This window comes from Podarcis filfolensis, assembly GCF_964270895.1.
Source record: "Podarcis filfolensis genome assembly, chromosome: 1".
Classification (NCBI taxonomy): domain Eukaryota; kingdom Metazoa; phylum Chordata; class Lepidosauria; order Squamata; family Lacertidae; genus Podarcis; species Podarcis filfolensis.
In genome coordinates this window covers 62,845,356-62,862,544 of record NC_139604.1, presented here as the reverse complement: position 1 = coordinate 62,862,544, position 17,189 = coordinate 62,845,356, and the positions used below count along the sequence as shown (strand labels likewise).

At 44.4% G+C, this 17,189-nt stretch overlaps 1 long non-coding RNA gene across 1 annotated transcript in view; it reads right to left on the bottom strand.

The window, feature by feature from the left end:
* LOC310750377 overlaps positions 1 to 16,958 on the bottom strand; it is a 34,164-nt gene extending 17,206 nt beyond the window's left edge. The window contains exon 1 of the long non-coding RNA XR_014542077.1: positions 16,896 to 16,958. This is a non-coding gene — a long non-coding RNA (uncharacterized lncRNA). The remainder of the gene's footprint in view (positions 1 to 16,895) is intronic.
* Positions 16,959 to 17,189: the final 231 nt, after the last annotated feature.

Below are 17,189 nucleotides of genomic sequence, written 5' to 3'. Positions count from 1 at the left end.
TGTTGTTGTTGTTTAGTCGTTTAGTCATGTCCGACTCTTCATGACCCCCTGGACCAGAGCACACCAGGCACTCCTGTCTTCCACTGCTTCCCACAGTTTGGTCAAACTCATGCTGGTAGCTTCGAGAACACCATCCAACCATCTCGTCCTCTGTTGTCCCCTTCTCCTTGTTCTCCTTCTCTTTACCACCATCAGGGTCTTTTCCATGGACTCTTCTCTTCTCATGAGGTGGCCAAAGTATTGGAGTCTCAGCTTCAGGACCTGTCCATCCAGTGAGCACTCAGGGCTGATTTCCTTCAGAATAGAGAGGTTTGATCTTCTTGCAGTCCATGGGACTCTCAAGAGTCTCCTCCAGCGCCATAATTCTAAAGCATCAATTCTTCGGCGATCAGCCTTCTTTATGGTCCAGCTCTCACTTCCATACATCACTACTGGGAAAACCATAGCTTTAACTATACGGACCTCCAATTCATCTTCTCCCCTGCTTGCTGAATTATCCTCACAAAAACAGATCTAAATGTGTAAGAGTACCTGAGGTGAAGGGAAACTGCAAGAGACAAAAGACTGGCATGGGAAGAGTTAAGCACTCTTTAAAGCTTCCATCATTTCTTTGTGGTCAATCACATCCTCCTGATGGCATCTTTGCTATCAAGGCTTCCTTACTCAAGGTTGCCTGCTGTGCAACATGCTGGTCACACGTAAAATGGCAATCCAGCCAGCAAGACACATTAAAGGGCCACTGATTTCAGTGGGAGTGAGGGAGCCAGGTGCATAATCTGCCCCAAATGAAGGAGCCTCTGACCAAATCACCCCCTATACCAGGGGGCAAACCCCCAGAACAACACCCTGGCATCCTGGGCTCATCACACCCTACTCTTCTTCTTTGTGGCTTCCAAAGGGAAGCAAGAAGTTTGTAAAACACACAGCCTTATGTATTTGTGCAGATTCAGTGTGTTAAAAGGATAAAGGTTGACAAAGACTCCAGGAGGTCTATTGCACAAGTGTGTTGGACAAATGGCATTGCCTTTAGGAAACCTTGTCTTACTCAACTACATTTATGCAATAAATTGTAGAAGAGCCCAAAATGTAACTAATATGCTGTATGCAAGCACAAATAGAACCTTAACAAATAATAAATAACTTGTTCCATATGTGTGGCTCTCCCAACAGCCACTAACTATACACCCTCCCCCTTCCCCACCACACACATATAAACACACACATTCTGACTCTAAGGTAAGGAATGCACAAGCTTTCTGATTTGCCAGCAAAATTGGGAGGGGAAGAGGTTAAACAACGTTCTCGGAGTATTATGAGGCCAGACAGAGATGTCCACAATTAGCTTGTAAACTACTCAGAGGTTTCCTTATAATCATGCGTTATATACATTTTGTTACATGAAATAAAAACAATCCTGCTCTGCCCAGGCATGCCCACGCCACACTTTCTCTTCTCTTACAATTTAACGTTACTCATCCAGATTATCATGTGCCACAAACAGGCCTTCTCAGGAGCAAGCAAGGAACACTAGACCAAATGTGCCTACAGGCAAGGAACAGCAGGATAAGAAGGGGTGAGTGGGATAGGGTGATCTGAGTATTTTTCCTGGAGGCAAGGCACAAATGGTGACTAGATATTATTAATGCAATCATACGAGGGACACTGTGCAAGGAAAAATTCCATTGGTGGGGTGAGAGGTTAAATGCAAGCAACGTGTTAGCCACTGGTTACAGCAGAAAATTATCAGTAAATGCACAGGTGGTTAAAGAAGTTTGAGACTACAAGCTATGTGACCCTCACATTGAGGACTAGTGTAGTAAGAACACTCTGCAGATCCACAGTAACACTTATATAGACAGTGTAATGGTTCTAGGGGTTGCTTGTGTGTAAGTTGTCGCCACTCCTGGCTGGGTTACCTGGGTGAACCCTTTCTGTCCGGACAGCCACCCAATCGTTGTCTCAATCGCTGGCAGAATCTGTCAGTGGGCGTTTCTTGAACTTCTTCCAGCAAAGAAGTTCTTTGACGCCTAGTCTCCTCCTACTCTCCCTGCGCGGAAGTCTTCTGCGCAGGGAGGGTGTGGGCAGCGGAGGACCCGTGCTCTCCCCACTGGTCTCCGGCGAGGAGTCCTGGAGCCCCCTCGCCGATTCCCCCATCTGCCCCCCTTCTCCACTGGTGCTACGCTGATTTCCTTCCCCAGCAGATGGGCTGCCTCTCTCCCTACTGGGACCCTCTCCGGCATCCCTCTGGAGCCTTCCCTCCGCCTCTGGCTCCGATGGCAGTTCCCTGACAGACAGGTATGGAATTGCCCTGTAACCTGCAAAAAAAGGGGGGAGCACGTTTTAGCAATACTTGTGGCAGTTATTTTTTATGCCTTGTAACACTTTTAAGAAATAGTTATGAGGTTTGAAAGACTGGTAGGAGGGGTCAGTGGTCTCACTTGCCATTCTTGAATGGTACCCCTGCTAAGAAGTGGTGAGTGCTATTGAACTCAAATCCTTCTTGTGGGAGTCCCAGAGGCATCTTATTGACATCGCTAAGAACACGATGCTGGACTAGATGGGCATGTGGCCTGATCTGGTAGGGCTTTTCATTTGTCCTTAAGTTCACAACAGGAGCCAGTTTTGAACAAGAGACTTTGCAGCTGGGACCCAAAATCACTAGAATTAGACTCTCCAGACAACTGAAATTGATGATAGGGGCATGCTACTAGCTGCCACCTCTTCCTCAACCACTCATCTCTCTCTCTCTCTGTCTCTGTCTCTCTCTCTCTCTCTCCTGATGCTCTAAGAACTAATCAGAAGATATTTCACTGTAAGTCACAGTGTGGCCATGAAAAGATTCAGCATACAGGAGCTGCTGTCACAATAGCGGTTTCTCCTTTAACACTTCTAGTCCTTTAACATTTAGCATATTTCCATGCTGATTTTTTTTACATGGGGCAGATGTGCAGCGACTTCACAACTGCTACTGGATGATGTGCACCACATTGTTATTTTGAGATGAGTCCAAGGTGGTAGGATTCAGCTAGTGGTAGAACACAATGACCATTATCGTTGTGCTCTTGTCTGCTAGCAAAGGTCTCTCTGGGTCATACTGTTCCTGAACTGTGAAGCTCGATTGACCTCACAATTCTATTTTCTTAGGTCATGCCAAGGCTGCAGTTACTGGAAGTGAGGATATGGCTGAAGATCATAGTAGAATGTAACATTTTGGCTGATGGACAGCAATGGATGGGAGGAAGCAATAACTATGGCACCGTACAACAACAGAGATGCAAACCACTTAGACAGAACTGGTCCATCATCAACCAAATTCCTTGGCTCAGTGTGTTGGCAGGTCAGCCACTGAAAATGTGAAGGTTTGGGGAAGGAAAGGGGGAGGCAGTACTTTGGACAACAAAGGTGCAGGCTGCTGCTGCTGCTGGGACTGAAAGGGACTCATGACAAACCTGTACAATTGTGTAGAAATGCTTTCAAATTTTGCGCGTGTGAAACTTGACAGATTTAACAGTTGGAGAGAAAAATAGAATTTTACAAGCTGCAAACCTCTTTGTCATATGCACAAGCACTATTCCTAAAAGGCTTGTATCCTTGAGAGTCTGCATTTGGTTTGCATACATTCAAAGTCAAATATTCCCATGAAATCTTTCTTACTTACTTTTCTGCAGCCCCCAACCCCACTACTTGTTTTACCCTGCCCTCCTTCCTTTCCTTTTTCTATTGTGGCATTCTTCATTTATTATCCTTTATTATTATAGTCATGCCTAGACGCCCCAGTGGAGATTAGGTCACCATAATATGAGAAGCTATGCAAACACATAGTAACACATTTGTTGTGCCCACAGGGAGCTCACAGTTTAGAATGGAAAAGAGTACGAGGTAGGAAAAGAAAAGCTCAGAAAGACTCCACCAGGTCACCGCAAAATAGCCCCAAGTTGTAGTTCAGGGCTCCCTAGCCAAACAGACCACCCCGCTTTGCTTCCCACTGGGCACCTCTCTCCTCTGCCATCCATTCTGCAAGAGGCAATTGTGTGTGTCTACCTGAACTGCCCACGGCAGCAGCGCTGAGGGCTGCCTCCCCTGCGATGCCTCTTAGGCAGTTGTCAGGTTTGGATAACCATCTCTAGATTTCCTCATGGAACGTGCTGTTCCTCTTTGTACTATTCCTGTTTGTACTATTAACCCTGATTTTCCACTGCAGTAAACAATAAAAAGGCAAGACAGATAGCCCTTCAGACCATTCCAGCTGGGCAAGATACACTCGAGCCATTATCCATCTTTCCTCTCCCCCTCCCCATTTGCAGCCTCATTTTCTCAAAGTTCTTTTCTCATCTTAAATTTGCCATCTCTCTCTCTCTCCCCAATGTATATTACTGCCTTACGAGTTGATTCACTTTGCCCTTTTTCTCTTTCACACAACATTTCCCAGCAGAAAAGAGAATCCCGTCCAGTCACCCAAAATGCACCGAAAGCCCCCATAGGCTTATTCCAGCCTCCCAAAACAAGACTTGAAGTACTTTGTATCATGGTGGTACCAATACTAGAAAGAGATGGGTGACAGAAAACACGTCAGTTTCCCGCCCAGTCATTTCTCCATTACTTATTTCCTTTTTTGCCAACTCTACTTGTCCTAAGAAATTAAAAGGCCAGCATTACCTCATCTTTCTATTTTATTTACATTTAAGGCTTTTATATAGAACACCTAGGGCTGTTTGCAGTGAAACTTTAAGTTGCTAATACAGTTGCTAACATTTAGCCCCAAACTTCAATGCCATGGTCTTAATGTGCTTTTTTCCACTGTGGGCCAAACTATATAACAGATTATAGTGGGGTGGTTGGCTGTCACCAGGAACATATGCCAAGTGTATAGTTACCCCTTCCTACTCCGTAATGCAGAACTTATCAAGGTTTTCTACCCTTTTGTAACTGCAGCTAACCTATGTGCTAGAATTTGTGAAGGAGGTAAACACTGAATCCATGCCATACTTCTATGTAATTTAGCAACATGGGTATTTAGCAACATGGGCAGATATTTCATTACTACCACCAACAACATAGTTCATGCTAACTTCAAAGTAAACATAAGCTCCGGGGGAAGACCTGCTTTAAGACCTGGGAGCCACTTGTATGCCCAAGCCAAGCTCACTTTGCTAATCTGGGCATGAAACCCTCTCCATGAAAGTACATGGCCTAAGAATCCAGGTAGACTTTTTCATTAAACACAGCTGAAAACAGAATCCTTTCTTAGACCAAACTCTTATTAAAAAGAAAGGTAGCTTACTATGGAAAAGAAGCAGATAAAGTAACTTAAATATATCCAACTCTACAATTCTATGCTAACTAAATACAAAAATGCTTATGCGATGCCTTCCTAGCCTAGATATGGGAATATCAAACAGAGGCCAAAACTTACATACACCTTCTGAGAGTCTTTGGTTCAGGCCATTTTGAAATGGCAACAGGCACATGTTCCCTGGGCTCCGAAGAAGCACCAGCTCAATATGTTTGACACAGAAACCAGGAAGCCAAAAGAGAGATGGGGAACTATCCTGACTCTTTTTAAACCTCAGAATATTCAGGATGGAGAAGAGGGCATTACCCATTCCCTGTGACACAGACCAACCAATCTCTCCAAGGCGGGGCTTGTAAAAAGCCAATCAGGAATGCCTGTACTAATATGGTTTCCCAATCTCCATACTAAAGAAGGTATCAGGAGGAAGGCCAAATTATCATCTCTGGGTCAGCCTGGCCAGGAATTACTCATACCCCATGGCTGGGTAATTTCACCCCAGCAACACATTAATAAAAAAAGTTAATGGGAAACACCCAGAAAGTTTCCGTGTGTGTTTCTCCAGAAGATCACAAATTTGCAGAGAGGAAGACTAGAACCAATATTCCACTGGCACTAAAGTGTTGTCATTGGGAGAGTCAGGGACTGGTAAAAATGGATGTCTGGCCATTAGGTCAATACAAGTCAAGATCATCACATGATGATGTCATGGCTTTCTGTGTCTTCTGCATCTACTCCATTCCCATCTCAGACTGCCAACCATGTGAGGGAGGCTTGGGTCAAAATACACAGACTGTCCTGATATTGCAGTATGAGGTCTTATCTACTAGACCAGGGGTAGGCAACCTAAAGCCCGTGGGCTGGATGTGGCCCAATCGCCTTCTCAATCCGGCCCACAGACGGTCCGGCAATCAGCGTGTTTTTACATGAGTAGGTGTCCTTTTATTTAAAATGCATCTCTGGGTTATTTGTGGGGCATAAGAATTCGTTCAGCCCCCCAAAAAAATATAGTCCAGCCCCCCACAAGGTCTGAGGGACAGTGGACTGGCCCCCTGCTAAAAAAGTTTGCTGACCCCCTGTACTAGATGTTATAGAAAAGAAGTGGAGAGGGGAACTAGACACATAGTTGCTGTTTTCTGTGTTTGCTTGCCATGTCTACTTTGGCCCTGTTTAAAATGTCCACAATAATAATTTTAAGAATTAGAATTTCATGCTCAGGAGCTATTCCTATACTGACAGGCAGAGTTACAGAACAGTGTGTCCGGATTTGGCTTACAACCTAACCTAATATTATTGTGCCAGCCCATTGCTTTTAATAGCCAGGCTGATTTCATTCTGGGTCACCTAGAAGGCATCAAAGGAAACTGTAGGCATTGGAAGTGATAAGTCATCAACTTGTAACCATACAACATGCATGTGGGCAAATGCCACTGGCATCAGTCAGTTTCCCCCCTACCTGCTGCTTGAGCAGTGTAATAATGCTCCACTTCTTCCACTGCAGATAACTGTTGATACTATGTAAATAATTTCCTACAATAATTACAAATAATAACATGCAGCCAAGGGACCATGGCTATGCTTCTTGTTGTCCTTGAGATGCCCTTCTCTGTATCACTGGTCATTACACCACTGCTGATAAATCCTATGGTGCTTGGTTATTGGGTGGAGGGTATATGTTATGTTCAATAACAGCATCCAAATATATGTGTGGTCCATACTGGATCAACCAGTAAAGCACAAATCCTTTTGTTTGCCCTAAAGTTATTCTCCGTGGTGAACGAAATAAATTACCTAAGGTGGAAAGTCTTAAAACAAGATCCCAGCCAAAACTGGTGCTTGATCCAAGAGGAAGGGTGAATAAACCCCCTAGCAGGAAGCCAGGAGGTTTATCAAGGTCTTTTCTGTTTCTGGAAAAGCTGGTTTTCATTAAAGAAGGAACTAGCACCAGCTCTCCCTTCCCTCGCCCCAGTAACTCACAACACACCATCCCCATCTCCTTCATTGCCAGTTTGCGCTAATAAAAAGCAGAATCGTGCCTAAGAAGGGGGGGGAAGCCCCATATTGTACAAAGATGGCCCCTCTGCACAGGCAAGCATCACAGGCACATTAGCCAGGACTTAAACCCGTGCCTACAGATTTCTGTTGCTTGCCTGAAAACAGGACAGGTCTTGTGATAGTTTTTGTGCTCTTCTTGAAAGAAAGTCTCCCAGTGACTGCAAGTGGAATTCGATAACATCCAGTCATGAAGTGGCCACTTTAAAACATACAAATATGGAGGCTCTGATTGCATAGAGAGGTGATCGTCTGTTGTTTCTGGCTGTGATGTGAAGGGGGAAGGGATGGGGTGGGATAATGTTTGCTTTTACCAGTGGCTACAGATGACCACCACCCACTGCGAGGAAAGTAAGTCATTAAATGACCAGTGATGATCCATAAAGTGTGCAATGCATGCATCATGGCAGGGACAGGAAGAGGATAGCAAAGCAGCTCAAAAATCCCCCCCCCCCAAAAAAGGTGTAGCTATATTAGGTAGTAGTAGAGAAGCAACTTGGCAGGCTTAAGTTTCTGCTTCTGAACATACTGAGCAGCCTGCACATCATGGAAGTCAGAAAGCAAAGCTATGAGGCAGGGAATGCAAGGATGAGTTGGTACATCCAGATTGTATTATGAAGTAATGGCATTTGTAAAAAAAAGAGCCATCACATATCATCTGCTTCCATATCACCTGACATTGCCTCCAAGTGCAAATGATGAGATATTATGTGATGTCCACAACAGTGGCGGAGCTTCATGCTCCGGCACGGGGGGGGGGCAGAAAGCAGGCAGGGGTGGGTCTGGCGTGCATCCTGGGAGTGTGGCACGCCGCCTGCAGGGCTGTGGCACCCAGCGTGGGTGGGGGGTGCAGCCGCAATGGCACCCCACCGGGATCGTGCTGCCGGGAGCAGTGCGCTCCCCCCGCACTCCTCTTCCTCTGCTAGTGGTTCACAAACATGCACATCAATCCTAAGACAATGGAGATGCAGAGACAGGCAATATGCAATGATATTTGCATCAGGTTCTCTCCTTCTGCAGAAGTCCTTTTGGGCTTCAGAGGCCCATTTTGAAGAAATAAAGCCCAGATTCTCCCCCCTCCCCAATCCTGCTTCTCTCTCACACACACACTTCAGCTACAGTTGATATGTGTGTGGAATGAGGTCTGCTCATGCGATAGGACTTCATCATCCCCTGCATTCCCTAATCTGCTCTGGAGGGTTGGGGGAACCCTCAGAATAGGCTTAGGTGGTGTGGGGTGTGGGAGGAGGAGAGGCCTGTTACAGGCCTCTACCAAACAGCATGGAAGAAGAAGAAGAAGAAGAAGAAGAAGAAGAAGAAGAAGAAGAAGAAGAAGAAGAAGAAGAAGAAGAGTTTGCATTTGATATCCCGCCTTTCACTCCCCTTCAGGAGTCTGAAAGCGGCTAACATTCTCCTTTCCCTTCCTCCCCCACAACAAACACTCTGTGAGGTGAGTGGGGCTGAGAGACTTCAAAGAAGTGTGACTGGCCCAAGGTCACCCAGCAGCTGCATGCGGAGGAGCGGAGACGCGAACCCGGTTCCCCAGATTACGAGACTACCGCTCTTAACCACTACACCACACTGGCTCTCTGGTACTTATATAAGTGTCATTCAGGAGGGCATGCCTTATTTCTACGCTTCCTACAGGTTGAGTTGCATCTGGATTTAGTTGTGTTTTCAATCGGTCTACTGTGAAACCAGTTGGAATTGAGTTAGGCATGTTTTTATGACCAAGACTGTTCCCAACTCATTATATGTTCCATTTCCCCAATCAAAGATGTATGTTCAGTGGATTCCTGTAAAGAGATCCCATAATTCTCTTCTCTACATGGTGCTTTGCCGCTAGGAAGTGGAATGGGCCATACTCTGGATACATTTACATGTTTCTCTCTTTCTCTCTCTACGGGTCCATAAATATTTTCTCTCATTACTTTAACATTTCTTTCAGCGTGAATAAAGACAACCGTTTGCCAAATGGTATCTTATTGCAGTTCATATGCAACCACACTGGACTCCTTAACATCTGCCACCATCACAAATGGTAGCCCATTGCCATGCAGTATTAGCCTGCTAGTGATGGGTACCCAGATGGGCATGCTGATGTCATGCTATTAGCACTTCATGCAAACAAATGGTGCATATTGCAGATGCATTTAAATGTGTCAAGGCATGTGTGAAACATTTACATGGGTAAGCATTTTGGCATTGCCCTGTGGCATGCATAAATCAGGCCTTGGGAAGAACAGAGCAAGAAGTCTGTGAAATGGAAGTAATCGTGCATTGGTGCCTGGCCTCTCTGTTGTATTCTTCCTCCGATAACTTTGCAGGCCTTTGCATATGTTAATAGTCCAATGCTAGCTGTTATTTGTAGTATGCCTATTTATAGATGTGAAACTGCTTGCCATGGGGTTTGGAATGAGAGCACCAGGGATTATTTAGAATGTCTGGCTGGTGGTGCATTAAATTGTAGGGAGTGCAATGTCCAGTTCAGGGTTACTGGTTTTGCCTCTTTGGAAACAGCATGCTGCCTGACACATGTAATGAAAGCTCAGAATCTCCCATCTCCTGAACACGGAGATAAAGAAAAAATCTAAAAGCCATGTCAGAGAAGCAAGGTGGAAGACCATTCAGGGTCAAGACCTTGCTTTTAGCTTCCTACTCTGGGAATAAGATCCTGCGTGATCTGAGTCATACAGTTCTCCATGTTGTCCGGGTGGGAGTGACAAGTTTTCCCTCCCTTGCAGGGTGATTTGGGGTAAACATGTTGAGGATTGCAAAACACTCACATACTATGATGCTTAAAACTAACAGAGTGAGGAGCTCTCAAAGTAACAAACATGGATCAGCTTTAATAGGCTGCACCTGCAACATCTCTCTCAACCTACTATAGACGTTTTGTACAAGCAGAGGCATCAAGGCTTGGGCAGAGGATTCGGAAGCCAGCTATGGGTTCTTCCCATTTGTTTGCCATTCCTCCTTCCTTGGCAGTAAGATCCATTCATAGGCTGCCTTCTGTTTGTGAGCTGTTCACTCTGCCATCTTGCAAATGTCTGCTTGCAACTCAGTGTCAGCATTCAGCCACGTTATCTTTGCTTATTGGCAGGGTGACCAAATGCTTTAAAGTGGGAGACGAAGCAATGACAAACTGCCAGGAGAAGTCACCTGCAGTTCAGTTTTTCAGGATAAAGTAATCATTTGTTCTAACGTTTGTGAGCCATTCTAGATTCATAAACATTTTCTCTTGCTACCAGGAGGTTATCCAAGTGCAAGCAGCCCCAGTTATATGACTCCACAGAGACCACCAGCAGGGCCTATTCAGATGGCCTGTTTGCTAATATATTTACAATTCTGTTTTTCATTAGCCCAAAAATGTATTTGATGCTGTCCCATTTTTAGAAAAAAATTATAGTCCAAAGTGCAAAACATGTTTTAAAGTGTCATTATCCATCAGAGTGACCTCCAAACGGTACATGACGACTTTCTCTTTGCAGCTTATTTTGCAGTTCAGTATTGCCGTCATCCCTATGTGAGATGTCAAATGACAAGGTCCATAAACCTGTTTTATTGTAAACACCAGCATCCTGTCTCAGTCATTTTGAAGGTTTGTTTAAAAAAAGAAAAGAAAAAAGAGCCAGGACCCATCTAACTCACCAATGCAACTATTGCACCCTGGGGCTCTGCAAATGTTTTTGACTACAACTCCCATCAGCTCCAGCTGGCTGGGACTGATGGGAGTTGTAGTCCAAAGCACCCAGCGGGCACCAGCTTGGAGGAGACTGCACTAACATTATGGTGTTTCTGAAGCAAGCAGATCAGCTTCCAAGCATGCCAGAGGCAAATAGGGAAATACAACTTTATTATTATTATTATTAAAACCTTTTGCTGTCTCTTTTCAGCACTACTTCAAAATCCTGCTTGAAAGGCAAGCCTGAAAGTTCAAATTGCCATGTTTTAAACAAAACACAGTGTTTTATTGTACTACACTTCTGAAATGGGATCTGAACGCAGGAATTTTTAGACCTCTGGAGGTTTAAGGTATAGAAATGCTGGCTCCTTTACTAACCAGACCTAAGGGTTTTTGTACTCCCGCTCCCTTGTATGACAGAGAAAGCAGAGGCAGTCCACAATGAAATTTCAGTTTACATGATCTGTTTTATTTGCGCTCTCGCTCTCTCTCTCTCTGTGTGTGTGTGTGTGTGTGTGCAGATTCTCTTTTTTGTCCCTTCAGAGTTTGAAAGGGAAATTAGAAACCCTTGTTTCCCAAAAGTTGCCTCAGTTACTTTGCAGAATGTGTCAACATGAGTAATGATAGCAAAGGATCTGCCAGGAGGACCATAGGAAAAGCACACACAAAGCTGCAGCCCTCCAACAGCTATACATAAGGTATGCCTTTGCTTGAAAAGTTCTACCACAGGGATGGGTTACAGATATAAAAACAACCCTATGCAGAAATTAATAGGAAAACACTGTCCTGGGGTTGGTGTGCTTTTGTTATTTGTTTGTTTGGATAGGCCTAACAAACAAATTCATTGGCAAAATCATCCACATATAATTGTGGATATCTCCACAATATGCTCCCTTTCTGACCCTTCCCCTCCAAACTTAGAAGTCCCAAATGTTCTAACCTACTTTTAAAGGGGAGAAGCTCAAGTGCCTTGATCAGTTTGGCCCTTCTTTTTCACAATATCCTTTTTGAGGTGTGCCAACCAGATTCTTACACAGCGTTCCAAGTGCCATCTCACCATAGATTTGCACAAGTATTATGGCATTAATGTAAGCCAGGGGCAGGGAGCCTTGTTCAACCCAAGGGCCACATTGCCTCTTGAATAAACATCTGGGAGAACCATGCCAGGGGTGGGTTTTTCCAGACACACCTTTCATCCAGGCAATCAAGAGGTATTGTCACAGATCAAGGATGCAGGTAACATAATTAGAGAAGGGTACAGAGTAGGATCAGTACAGTCAGGGTGTGCATGGCCTGGACAGAGCCTGAAGGGCTGGAGAGAGAGGGCTAGAGGGCCACATTCAGCCCCCAAGGCTAAGGTACTGTCAACTGTCATGACAGAATACTCTAGACAACACCTAGTCATCTCTTTAACAACTCTCAGGAGCCCAGAACAGAACTTCTTGGAGGCAGAGTCCTCTAGCAACTGCAGCCCTGAAGAGGAGACTGATAAAAACATCAGAACAGCCCGGTTGGATCATACCAATGGCCCACCTAGTCCAGCATTCTGTTCTTGCAATGTCCAACCAGATGACCCACCTCCTAGTCACCTGGGAGACTCTTTTTGTGTGTATAACAACTGACCCACAAGTTCAATAAATAATTACAATGCTTTTATCATGATAAAAATCTGTCCCGTGTAGGTCAATGAACACCAGAGCTCATCTCCTTGAGGCCCTGAGTGGACACATCTGTTGCCAGACTCTGACAGCTGATCCACAGTCTTCTCAAGGGATCAACAGAGCCCTGAGGAGAGATTCCCACCCCGCCAAGCTGGAAACCTCATGACCCGAAAAGAGCCAACAACTGCAGAAGAAGGTGTCAGCCCTTTAGCTGGCCAGGAGGCAGCACTTTGGGGGTGGGGGTGGAGTCACTAGTCAATGATTCCCCAGCCCTGTAATAAACCCCAATCAGTTGCTGAGACAACCTAAGATGCTTGGGCTCAGCAGCAAGAGCACCATCCATGGTCCTGAACCCCAGCTCGATCTCCCTCCAAGGTGCTAGCCTTCCTTTGCCTTGCTGCCCTGCATTTCTGATAACTGCCCATCTCCTCTTGCTCAGGCTATCATGCATCCTTGGTAGTGTCTAATAGCTGCCAACTATCTGCTTCTCGGCAGAATGCCAACAGCAGAACCCCTCTACATTGTATCTTCCAGGCTCCAGTTAGATGTCAACTCAGTTACCTATTTACAAACCAAACAATGTTTTTATGACAGCATTCTTATATTTAAATTTCCACCAACAGTGTTACAGTTTCTTCTTATGCCCCAACAGTCACTCAGCATCCCATGCCCACTCAAAATGCTCAGCCCTCATTAGGGAATCTGGGATGTGTTTTTTCCAGCCCTTGGGGTTTTCCTCTGAATATTTTTTTTTTGTGTGTGTGTGTGTGTGTGTGTGTGTGTGCTTTTGCAAACCTCAAGGCTCCAATACTGCTGATACCTCCCTCTTGCGCACTGGGTAGAGTGATGGTGACTGTTTTGGCTATATAAGCACAGTCACTCTATCTTGAAGGACTGGAAATAGCCTAAATGCTTAAGTTTCTTAAGCTGGAACCTGGCATTGCAGAAATGGTGCAACTGCTGACAGAAGCTGTAGCCATCACCTTCTCCTCAATTCCCCATACAAACAACATGAAGGGACATCATTTCACTGTCCCACTACATTCTTGTAAGTTTCATTTGCAGGGAAATGCACACCATGGTTATGTCACATTTTGTAGTTTTCTGGGGGGAAGAAAGGAAGAGACATGCATGCAGTTTCTTTAATGACATCTTGGTCTGGTCTTTGTGAAGCAATGCAGCAGCGGCCATTTATGTGACTAGCCAGTTCCCATCTCTTACATTTGTATTGCTGAGGCTCTGGTGATTTAAATGATTTAAATACTGCATTCAAATCATTCTGCCTTGTTTATATACTTTCAAGAGAAGCGTTTTCCCCAAGACAGCTACTTCACATGCCCCAAAATATATTTTAAGAAGGAAATTCTCTCATCGTAAAGTTAAACACTCTGCTACCGCTGTCCTGCTCTGCAAGCCACAGAGCACTTTGCCACTGACCATCAGATCAATAATAACATATTTTCAAAGTATTCAAGTGAGAACACAGTGATGCCTTTCATTGTAATCTGCAGAGATTCAGAAAGCCCATGTGTCTTCAGGCAAAGAAAGAAAAAGGATCAACCTTTTTACTGCTGCATAAAAATATAATGGTAATAATACCAAGGAAATTAAATTTCATCAAACTGTGTTACAGTGACATTATGAGTTTGTCTTCAAACCACAACAAGCATGGTAATGCAGTCATTCCCATTGCTTTCCTGTCCTTAACTTGCCCTGTGTTGCTTGAGGTAAGGTAAGGACAGAGTTACAGCAATGTACCACTTTAATTTCTTGAGGCTTCCTACTCTCAACTATCCTTTTATCAACACTTCTCAGGCTAGTGAACAAGACATGTTGCTTTCTTGACAAATGTCAAAGGACATCCCTTTAGTAAAATATTGATAACTGAGGAGTGTATTCGCATGTTGAGCACTGCCTTCAGTTTACTACTATCCCTGTTGGAATGTCTTTTCCCTCGTTGCTGCCAGAGAACAGGCATGCGTGTACACACAAACTTCATTTGTGAAATAGCAATTATGAGCTTGCCTTGAAGCAGGAAACCCTACATGTGTAGTGCAGTCCTAAATGTATGTCATTAGGAAGGAAGCGCTACTGAATTCAACAGGGTTCGCTCCCATAGCATAAGATTGCTGGGCCAGTGTTGTATCCATTCCATGCACTTGCATGTGGAATTTGGTGTTTGGAGAATAGAAACTGGCCCCTTGGGTCTTCCAACTTCAGGACTTATCCCCAGTTTAAAGCAAACATTTGTAGGACCTTGTGGCTGTGAAGAGACACTTGAGAAAATGCTGCATTGTTTGTAGATAGGGTTGCATCCTCCTACACAAAGTCAAGCAGGCATAAACCCATGAGGATAAAGGGCTCAGGGGATGGAAGGTGGGCTTGGGTGTTCATTGACCAACATGGGACAGATTTTTATCTTGATGATGATTATTTATTAAATTTATGTACACTTCATCCAAAGATCTTAGGGTGGTTCACAAGATAACAACTATTGAAATTATTTATTGATCTTGTTGGTCATTTGTCACACACACACACACACACACACACACACGTGTCTCTCAAGTGACTAGGAGTTTTAAAAACCCTGAACATGATCCTTCCATTCACTCCCCACATCATTTGTGGAAAGGGTGATCAATAGTTTCTACTTGTGATGTCTGTATCACATCATGACTACTCTTCAACAGGAATACGGATGAAGCGATGCTCATGAAACCATCACCTCCCACTCCAGGACCCTCTGGGCTAGGGTATGTGACCTTTCTGGACTCCTTGGAATCAGAAGTTGCATTTCCAAAACAGTCCCCACCAGACCCACGTTGTAGGAGTGAAATGCTTTTTACAAACAGAGGCAGTTCTTCATAAGGAATGAAGCTAACAGCAAACACAGACCAGTCAGCCTTCAGTAGGCCTCATCACTCTGCTGAATCAACAGCTCTGCTTTTGGGAGAATTCTCCAGCCAGCACCTTCTTCTGTGTGCTATCCAAGGTCCTGATACCCACCGCCTTGCTCTCTCTGATGTGATTCTGCTCCACCTGAAGTGCTGTTGCTACATTCTGCTTCTTCTGAGCTTTGAGCCTAGATAGGGCAAACCTCATCTAGCAGACAAACTCTGATTGCACATTACTGAGGTAGCAGCAGAATCCTTCTTTAGCCAGTATATGCAGTATGAAACACCATCCCTCAAATCACAGCACATGATACACCGTATCAATCTAAAGGCAGTGGCTTTCACACACAAACAAAGTATCATGCTTACAATCTTGTGTGACGCAAATAACACTTCATTCGCAAAATATTCCAACCAAGCCATATGTTTTAAATGTGAATGAAATGTTAAAGTTATCTTACCAAGTTTGTGATTTGTCATGTCTGGGAACAGTTTCAGATGATACCAGAAAGAAGTGTAAAAGACTCTTCTGCCTCTGGCAGGAATATAGGTCACAGACACAGTCTGTGCAAGCAGGATTTATGATTCAGATTCTAGCTTCTCTTTTTCTCTTCCTACTCTTTCCCTATCTACCAAGGAAGCAAAGATACTCAGAATGGATCCTTGCTATTGATGAGTAGCGACGAACCCTGAGAGTGGAAAGTGGTGGTTTTAAACACTGGCAGAAGTTTGAGTAAAGTAGGGAGGGAAGAATACAGAGAAAGGGAAAGTCATTTTAAACAACTGGAGAGGCTGGAATAAAACAAAGATGATGGGACACTGAGAGGAGGGAAGTGATGTTGGTGGTGGTGTTTAAACAAAAAACAAAAAACCCCAGCAGAGGGTTGAGTAGAGCAAGCATAGGGTGACACTGAGGGAGGAAAGTGGCAGTTTTAAATGATGTTTGAGGTACAGTAAGTAAGTAAGTAAGTAAGTAAGTAAGTAATTTTAGCTTCTTTGTTGTACCCATTTCTGCTATTTCTCCTTCTTAAAATGGCTTTATTTTCTTTAAAAGCATGCTCTCAGTGTCCCTCCACCCATCACTTTACTCAAGTTTCTGCTGTTGTTTGAAAGACTCCCCTTTTCCCTTTCAGTGTCACTCCCTTCTCGTTGTACTCAAACCTCTCCTTCTTCTGCTTGGCAGGGGGTTGGACTCGATGGCCCTTGTGGTCTCTTCCAACTCTATGATTCTATGATTCTATGATTCCAGACCTCAGCTGCCTCATGTGAGAGAGATAAAGGATGCAGAACCCTCAAATATTCCACAGTACCTTCACACAACGTATTCCACTGCTGGTATCATGTGTTGTCGTCAACATGAAGGTCCAGATTCTATGTAGTAAATTAGAACAGATAATTTATTAATAAGCAAGCATATATGTACAACATCCAGTGTTGCAGCTGCTCAATTGATACGTAGCATGCAGCTACATAGCAAGTTTCTGCTTATTTAATTACAGGCACAGCTGGAAAAGGGATCCTCATTGGACTGCAGTGTGCTTATCACATTGCTCTCCAGCACAATCAGAACAAACCCTCCTCAAGCAGCTAGGAGGCTTAGTGAA